The 9,743-nt window shown below is 33.1% G+C and overlaps 1 pseudogene; it reads left to right on the forward strand.

Moving 5' to 3' along the window:
* LOC115437619 (cysteine-rich secretory protein LCCL domain-containing 1-like) overlaps positions 1-9,195 on the forward strand; it is a 30,394-nt pseudogene extending 21,199 nt beyond the window's left edge.
* Positions 9,196-9,743: the final 548 nt, after the last annotated feature.

The raw sequence follows: 9,743 nt of genomic DNA on the forward strand, positions 1-9,743 counted from the left end.
TCTCAGCAAAGGACAAAGGAGAAGTGCTCGCTAACACAGATTTAGACAAATTTAAACAATATTTGAGAGAAATAGGCCTTTTGTGTACATAGAAAAAGTTTTAGATCTTTGAGTTCAGCTCATGACAAATGGGAGCAAAAACAAAAGTGGTGCGTTTTATTTTGTTCAGTGTAGATTAGGGCTGAAAGATATATCGTTATCGTATCGATATCGAGATATGAACATTCAAGATATTAATATCGAAAAAGCAACGATATAAACGATATAGTCCCCCATGCTCGCCCTGCATGTACAGCTCTGGAAGTCACAACAAATTTAATTTATTTGTACTTTATGTTAATGTTGATGACTGGCAGTGAGTTCTTATAAATAAAACTGCACTTTCCACATTCTTTGTATTATAATGTTAGTATTTTTCTGAAAAATGCTTGGTTTTCACCGAACCCATAGTCATACAGGGTGGGGAAGCAAAATTTACAATGAACATTTAGTTGTTTTTTCTCAACAGGCACTACATCAATTGTTTTGAAACCAAACATATATTGATGTCATAATCATACCTAACACTATTATCCATACCTTTTCAGAAACTTTTGCCCATATGAGTAATCAGGAAAGCAAACGTCAAAGAGTGTGTGATTTGCTGAACGCACTCGTCACACCAAAGGAGATTTCAAAAATAGTTGGAGTGTCCATAAAGACTGTTTATAATGGAAAGAAGAGAATGACTATGAGCAAAACTATTACGAGAAAGTCTGGAAGATACTATTACAGAAGAATGGGAGAAGTTGTCACCCCAATATTTGAGGAACACTTGCGCAAGTTTCAGGAAGCGTGTGAAGGCAGTTATTGAGAAAGAAGGAGGACACATAGAATAAAAACATTTTCTATTATGTACATTTTCTTGTGGCAAATAAATTCTCATGACTTTCAATAAACTCATTGGTCATACACTGTCTTTCAATCCCTGCCTCAAAATATTGTAAATTTTGCTTCCCCACCCTGTATCGTATCGTATCGCTATCGAGATATCTGGCATGAATATCGAGATATGAAATTTTGTCCATATCGTTCAGCCCTAGTTTAGATGTCACTATTCAAAGACAAGGCTGGCTCAGATTTTCCCAAATACAGTAGATATGTGGGACAGATGTGGAGGCTCACCCTGCAATCTCACACACGTTTTTTTCTTGTCCAGCCCTGACAAATTTTTGGTTAATTTATTTCAACACCATGTCCAAGGTATTTTCAAAAACTATTGACATTTCACACACATTGCTATTTTTGCTCTCCCGGATGAGTTCACCCAATACTGTGAAAAAGAGTTAGAAGTAATAGCTTTTACGTCCCTAATTGCTAAACACCACTTCCTCTTTAACTGGAAATCTACGATAGCCCCTTCCAGTACACAATGGATTAATGAGGTAATGTCTTTTTTTAAAAGTAGGGAAAATTAGATATTTGAAGCGAGAAAACTTGAACAAATTCTATAATAAATGGCAAGCGTTTATGGATTTTTTTGAGACAATATAATTCCCTTCCCCCTCCCCTTTTTTTTTTTTTTTCCCTCTTTCTTTAGCCCTATCGGCCCGCCGGCGGGTCTAAAAAAATTATATTAATAGTCATCTACTACAAAAATAAATAAATCAGGACAATGAAGGATGTTTTTTTCAACTTTTGCTCAAAGTTTAGACCCTAATGTTAATAAAAGTACATCAAAAGTGTATTTTAGTGCAAACTTTAATGTTCAGATATGGTTTTTAATCTTTGTGGGGTGAATATACGCTATTAAAAATCTCTGACACGAGCAATTAATTTATGCATATCATCGTCAATCCAGCCGAAAAAAAACAGGCGAGGATAAAAAATTCGAATTTCTCTTTTAGTTTGTTACAGTTTACTCAGGCATAGTAATAGATACAATATTTTAGACAATGGGAATAGATTCTGTGAGGTCTGTAAATGTCCATAGACACCAAGAACATCCATATGAACCTTATTATTGTGAAGTCATTCTTCATTTACTTTGGGTATGTCTGTTTAGGCATTTTTCCCCTGAAAATATGGTCAGGGTTAAACAGGTTTTTATTTATTTCTTTTCTTATGTTTATGTCACTAGTTTAATTATTTTATCCAGACAATGTCTTAGTATTCCTTTCATTGTATTGTTTGTCTGGTTTCATTGTTGTTTGTTACTAAAAAAAATATACAAATCTGAAAGTAATGGTGTTTACAAACCTGGTTAATGTTGACATCAGTGTGCCATGGTGTTGGCATGTACCCTTTGTTTTCTTGTATGCACATCAATAAAAATATGAAACAAAAAAAAACAATAGTGTGTTAAAATGAATGTTAAAACACAGCGTTACCGATACCATTATACGGTGGCCCTGAAGGGCAAACCACAAAGACAAATGGCAACGCACACAAGAAAAAAATAAATAAATAAAAAATAAATAAATAAATATATATATATATATATATATATATATATATATATATATATATATATAATATATATATATATATAAACACACACACATATATATATATATTTATATACATATCACGCAAACAAGAAAAAAAACCACAGAAGTAAAAGAAAATCATGTTGCGATTTTCTTGTGCTTTTTTCCTTGTTTGTGTGATTTTCTTATGTGTTTTTTTTATTTGCGTAATTTCTTTTTGTTGTTTTTTTGTCTTGTTTGCATGATTTTCTTTTCATTACGTTTTTTTCGTTTGCGTGATTTTTTTTTCATCTTTGCTTTTCTTGTTTACGTGATTTCTTTTCTTGTGTGTCTTTTTTTCTAGTTTGTGTGATTTTCTTTTTTTTTTGTTTGCGTTTTTTTCTTTCTGTGATTTTCTTTTTCTTGTGTGTTTTTTTTTGTGTTTTTTCTTTGATTTTCTTTTTCTTGGTGTTTTTTTTTTTGTGTTTTTTTTCTTTGTGTGATTTTTTTTTCTTGTGTGTTTTTTTTTCTTGTTTGTGTTTTTTCTTTGTGTGATTTTCTTTTTCTTGTGTTTTTTCTAGTTTGTGTGATTTTCTTTTTCTTGTGTGTTTTTTTTCTTGTTTGTTTTTTTTCTTTGTGTGATTTTTTTTCTTGTGTTTTTTTTTTCTTTGTGTGATTTTCTTTTTTTGTGTGTTTTTTTCTAGTTTGTGTGATTTTCTTTTTCTTGTGGGTTTTTTTCTAGTTTGTGTGATTTTCTTTTTCTTGTGTGTTTTTTTTCTAGTTTGTGTTTTCTTTCTTGTGTGTTTTTTTCTAGTTTGTGTGATTTCTTTTTCTTGTGTGGTTTTTTTTCTAGTTTGTGTGATTTTTTTTCTTGTGTGTTTTTTTTTCTAGTTTGTGTGATTTTCTTTTCTTGTGTTTTTTCTAGTTTGTTTTTTGTTTCTTTCTTGTTTTTTTTCTAGTTTGTGTGATTTTCTTTTCTTGTTTTTTTTTCTAGTTTGTGTGATTTTTTTTTCTTGTGTTTTTTTCTAGTTTGTGTGATTTTCTTTTTCTTGTGTGCTTTGCGATTAGTCGTTGTGGTTTGCCCTTCAGGGCCACCGTACTATTACCATTTGTTTATCCATTACCTTAGGGACCGCCCCCCTACCTTCCACGTCCAGGCCTGGTGATGAGGTGAGGTACTACAGCTTTCCGTACTCGCAGGAGTGTAACCCACACTGCCCGTTCAGATGTTCAGGACCCGTCTGCACTCATTACACTCAGGTAAGAGCTAATACAACACAGTCATATTGTATGTCTTAGTGGTTATAATACAAACGAGTCAAGAGGTTTTAATGTGAGGGAAAGTTCCAAGTCCAATCCACGCATGTTGGACTTTTAAGATTGGAATAAAGAATAGTTATTTTCTGTATTTATAGAGGCCAAACAGCTAAAACAACAACACAGTAGGCACAAAAATTAAATAAAAAATAAATAAACTAAATCAGAAACTGAGGATTTATTGTCCCCTTGGAATTATAAGGTTCTGTAAGGTTCAAGGTTATTCACATACTTATATCAGATGGGTTATTTTCAATATTTGATGTGTATTTTGTTTGTTTTTGCATTTTTTACTTTGTTTTAAAACAGAAAGAGAAGTTCAATCTGCAAAAGAAAACTCTATCTTGGTTTATAAGGTTCTATCTGTGAGCCAATCAGAATTTAGAAGTGACACGAGGCCACCAATCACATTGTTCAGTGGTAGGGAACAGCGGAAGGAGGCAACTTTAACCCATGAAAACCCAAACAGCCACCGGTGACACAAACCATCTACTGATATAAACTGTTTAACACCTATTGATCCACTAATCCTATCAATACATGTAAATAATTGGTGCAAAATACGGTTTGTCATCTTTCCATGGTCATCAGATATGACCCATTTGGATGTTCAGAGGCTCTGTAGTTACCATGGAAACGTCATCATCTTCTACAACATTGATTCACCAGTAAAACCCATGGAGTTGGATCAGTGACAGTGGATGGAGACACTTGAATTATGTTCAGTAAACGATAGATTTTGCTTTAAAAGTACCTTTTTCTTCAGTTTTCTCTGTTTTTTGATTTAATAACCCTGAATTTTAATCTGAGTTTTTATGAACATCTACATGATCACTGAATTCAACACAGGAAAATACCAGGTGTTCACAAAAAAAATGCAAAACACAGAATATATTATTACAATTAATGGTGATAAATCACTTCAGAAAGGTTAAATATAGAGGAAAAAATCATTTGCGGACTATCACAAAAGTAGTATTGGGTCTTTTTGGGTTAAACAGAAACTTTCCAACAACACTGAAAATGTCCGAAAAAACAAACTTTCAGAAAAGTGCGGACAATGAAGGTGGACGAATTGGAGACGTCTGTGGGTTCTAAAGCCTCTGAAGATGTGGAACATGGTATTTTCTTGTCACAAATCCTCAGAAAAAACATGAGAGACTAAAATCTAAAATCAACACATAAAGCGACTGAAGAAGACAGTAAATTTTAATGTACAAAATTTTAAACAAGTCAGACCCTTCTTGACCCTACATGCTGCTAAGATGTTTTTACACTCCATGATTTTCTCTCATATTGAATACTGTAGAACTTCCTGGTCACTTGCTGCTGGCACATCCCTCAAACCCATAGAATCACTTTTTAAAAAAGCCATAAAAATATTTGATAAAAAAAACATTTAATTTTCACCACTGCATTGTTTTAGATAAATATAAATTTCTTAATTTTAATAATTTTGTGAATTTTAAAAATGCTTGCCTGATATATAAAGTCTTGCATGGACTTGCCCTTCTTCCCTTGACAGATTTTATCAAATCCCACTCTGTCAGTGGGATGGTCACCAGGGCCACAGCTCCAGGAGACTGTGAGGTGCCACGCAGGTGCACTACTTTTGGACAAACTGCACTTTCAGTCACTGGAACTGAATATTGGAACAGTTTACCACTCAACATAAGAGACTCACAATCATATGCCTCCTTCAAATCACAACTTAAACATTGGATGAAGGAAAACCAAGCCTGTGACCATCAGTAGATCATCCTCACTGTGTTGTTCTGTGTGTTTTAGGGTGTTTGCATTTCTGTTACTGTCTTTTTATGATGTCTTTTACAATATTTTGCCTTTTTGTCAACTGTCTTTCTTGTCACCTGCCTAGGGACTACAGATGGAAATTAGCACTGCTGCTACAATCTGGCATATTTACAGCTGCAATTGTTGTAGATGTTCATTAGTATGCACTGTCCCTATTAATTAAATAAATAATAAAATAAATAAATAAATAAAATCTAGAGATGAAAATGACCTTTTAATACCAAAACAAACAGCAAAAAAAAAAAAAAAAAGTTAAATGAACAAAGAAGACCAAATTGAATTGGACTGAATTGGAGACATTTGTGAGTTCTAAAGCCTCTGACAATGGGGAGATAATATATAATAATATAATATAATATAATAATATATAATAATATATATAATAATAATAATAATAATATAATAATAATACTTTATTTTTGTAGCGCTTTTCATGGAACTCAGACACTTTACATAAAGCAGATAAAAACAGAAACCAAACACATTAAAAACAGATAAAAGCAGGTGCAAAAGGCAGATATACAAACATTAAAACATTAAACATTGAACAACACATTAAAAGCATTAAAACATTAAAAGCAATCTTAAATAAGTGAGTTTTTATAAGGGATTTAAAGGTGTTGAGGTTGGAGCAGTGTCGGGTGGTAGGCTGGAGGGAGTTCCAGAGGGTTGGAGCAGCGATGGAAAAAGCTATAGTATTATCATCATACCTACCTACTGTACTGGTAATCGTATTAATTTTTTGTTGTTAATATGAAGGCATCCTAAAGATGCTTTTTTTTTTTTGTTTAAGATGGAAGTGTTTCTTTGGTTCTGGGAATCTTTTAAAAAGTATATTTATCTTTTAAAAGTGTAACCAGAGACATTTTAGTATTGAAACATGTATGGGCAAACTGTTTCACGTAGATGAGTTTTCAGTTCACAAGATGCAGGCTCTTGGGGGTTTTGTGATTAGTGAATCAAGGTTAAAATAATTTCAATGCGAGTTTTCTTGTTACACATAATCAGAAATAACATGAGAGACTAAAATCCAGAAGTGAAAATGACCTTTTAACTCCAAAACAACCTGCAAAACAAAAAAAAAAAATGGCGAGGACCAGGTCAATCATGACAAAGACTAAACTCTTACCAAACGTTCCTATTTTGTGCGTATTTGAATTCTCAGTTGGTGTGGGCGACCAGTAACCGTATCGGCTGTGCCATCAACGTGTGCTACAACATGAACGTCTGGGGGATGATCTGGGCTAAAGCTGTTTATCTGGTTTGCAACTACTCTCCACCGTAAGTTTCTTCTTCTTTCAGTGAGATATGGTGATTATTTTTACAAGAATTTTTGCTATTTGTGGATAATATAATAATATAATATAATATAATATAATAATATAATAATAAGTGGTTAAGGGGTTTTGTTTGATTTTTTTTTCTTTTTTTTATGTTTGAATACCTGTGTATTCTGTATTTGAAATTTAATTTAATAAATATATTTAAGCAGAATAATAATAATGATGTGATGATGGTGATAATAATAATAATAATAATAATAATAATAATAATGAGATGATAATAATAATAATAATAATGATATGATAATATAATATAATAAAATAATAATAATATAATATAATATAATAATAATAATGATATATAATAATAATAATAATATAATAATAATAATATAATAATAATAATAATAATAATAATAATAATAATGATAATGTAATGATAATAATATAATAATAATATAATAATAATAATATAATGCCCAGTTTTGTGTTTGCCTGTTGTCTGCCTTTTTCTAACTTTGGTAAGTGTCCTTCTGTTCTTTTTCAGAGGGAACTGGTGGGGTCATGCACCTTATAAATATGGAGCTCCGTGCTCTGCCTGTCCATCTAGTTATGCCGGAGGCTGCAGGGACAATCTCTGCTACAAAGGTGGGTTTTTATACTGTATGTATGCCTTATTTCCATCAAATGAAAACCAGGTGTCGATTACAAGTCGAGTCTCTGAAAATAGAGGGCGTTAAGGGTGACATGAAGAAGTAAAAGCTGGATCTTGACTGAAGGCCAGGTGATAAATAATACAGATATACTTCTGATAACTATCATGAAATGTGCTGCCATTTAAGGATAATGTAAACTTAAACCAGTTCCATTTAATACATTCAACATATATGATCTGTTTTCAATACTTTGCAGTTCTAGATCTCCCATCTGAAGTGTTGTTGTGTTGTACGGTTTTGGCCACTGCAGGTGTGTGTCCTTTTAAGCAACACCTGGGGTAGCAATTGTGGGCCCCCTGAAAGGTAAACGTTGTGGGCCCTTCATAAAATAAAGTATCTGTAAATTTGTCGTCAGAGTGGGGGGGTGGGATTGTCTACGTGGTGTAGGGGTGGGAGGTATATACGTGGGGGTGGATGGTGGGTGGGGGTTCCACCGTAACTGGCGTGAAGCCGAAAGGGAAACTTAACTTTGGTTGTCCAACTTTTGGCTTCTTGTCATATTTACCCCCCCCTTAACGGCACCCCAGAGTGACGCTATCATTTGTAGAAACTTACAAGCACAACAGGATGACAACACACAGTTAAATCACTGTTTAGCAATTAATAGATTCAACTCAATTGCATACTTTTATTTTTAACAGTTAAGGAAGGGCTGTGCTTGTAGAAAAGCACATAATAGAGTCTTGGCCAAAAGTTTCAGCAGTTGCACAAATTAACTCTGCATAAGTGCGATTTATTTACCAATACACATCGCTGAAATGTGAAAATGCTTGAAATTGTCCTTTAATGTACCTCAGAAACTAGTAATACTTTTGTTATTTACTACTACTAGTTTCTATTGTGAAATGGCCTGTTTTTAGTTCTGTTTTGTTGTTATTGTTATGATCACCCTGCCCCTGAAGGGGAGACAAGGGGTTTGTTTGTTTGTTCGTTAACACTTTAGCAGCAAAACTATTGGTTGAATTCATACCAAATTTGCTTTATAGATTGCCAGTGACCCAGAATAGATCTGATTACATTCTGGGAAAAGTAGATCAAAGTTAAAAATTTTTTATGAATTTTTAAAATCTTTTTTTTTCAAAATGGGGTTCTGTATTAAATATGAATATATCACATTTACAACCCAATAAAGTTATAAATAAAGGCCTGCCTTCTTCAGATAAAGGTGTGTTACCTTCTGCAGTCGAGGTAAAAAAAGGACCAGGACACTATTTTAAGTATATACAGCACAGTCCCAAACAGTTCAACCTCATGAATGTAAGAATGTGGTCAGTAACTGAACCGCGTTTCCAGACGGCGGTGTGGACCGGCGTCCGGCTCCTGAGATCGAGGAGACAAACTACATCGAACCTGAACCGGATCCAGTGAGGGACCGGGATCCCCAACCCAGGGCCCAGTCGCCAAACCCCCCCCCAATGACAACCTAGAGAGAAACCAGGTTGTCAGCACTGAGCAGATGAGTAAGGACTGCTCCCACAATGCACCACTTCTATCAACCTGACAATGACCTGACCAGTGTATGGTGAATATTAAGGCCTTTGTGTGTGTGTTACAGGTCAGCAGGTCGACTGTGAGACCAAGCTGAGAGATCAGTGCAAAGGAACGACTTGTAACAGGTAAAAGCAGAAAAAGACGACAATGTGACGGAAAATAAAAAATAAAAAAGTTTGTTTGTTGTTGTTAATACAGTTTATTATTCCTTACTATTATTATTATTAGTAGTAGTAGTAGTAGTAGTATTACTATTACTACCACTGTTATTATTTTTGTTATCATTATTACTATTACTTACATACTTATATTACTTATTACTTACTTATAAATTGTTATTACAACTACTAGACAGACAGACAGACAGATCATTTTATAATATTATAACATAATTACTTATTATTATTGCTAATTTGTTACTTTTTTCTACTAATACTCTCTAATGTTCCCTGTTTTTCACTGCTGTTTTAATAATTGATTTTATTATTATTCATTCCAAACATAAAGCAACGTAAACAAAACAGTGGGATTGTGCAGTTGTGTTGTTTATTGTATCCAGTGTGCATGTGTGTTGTTGTAATTTTAGTTTTCTACTTATTATTATTATCATTATATTATTATTATTATATTAGTAGTAGTAGTGTGTTATTACTATTATTATTCGCGTTATCGTTATT

Source organism: Sphaeramia orbicularis, chromosome 17, assembly GCF_902148855.1.
Source record: "Sphaeramia orbicularis chromosome 17, fSphaOr1.1, whole genome shotgun sequence".
Taxonomy (NCBI): Eukaryota; Metazoa; Chordata; class Actinopteri; order Kurtiformes; family Apogonidae; genus Sphaeramia; species Sphaeramia orbicularis.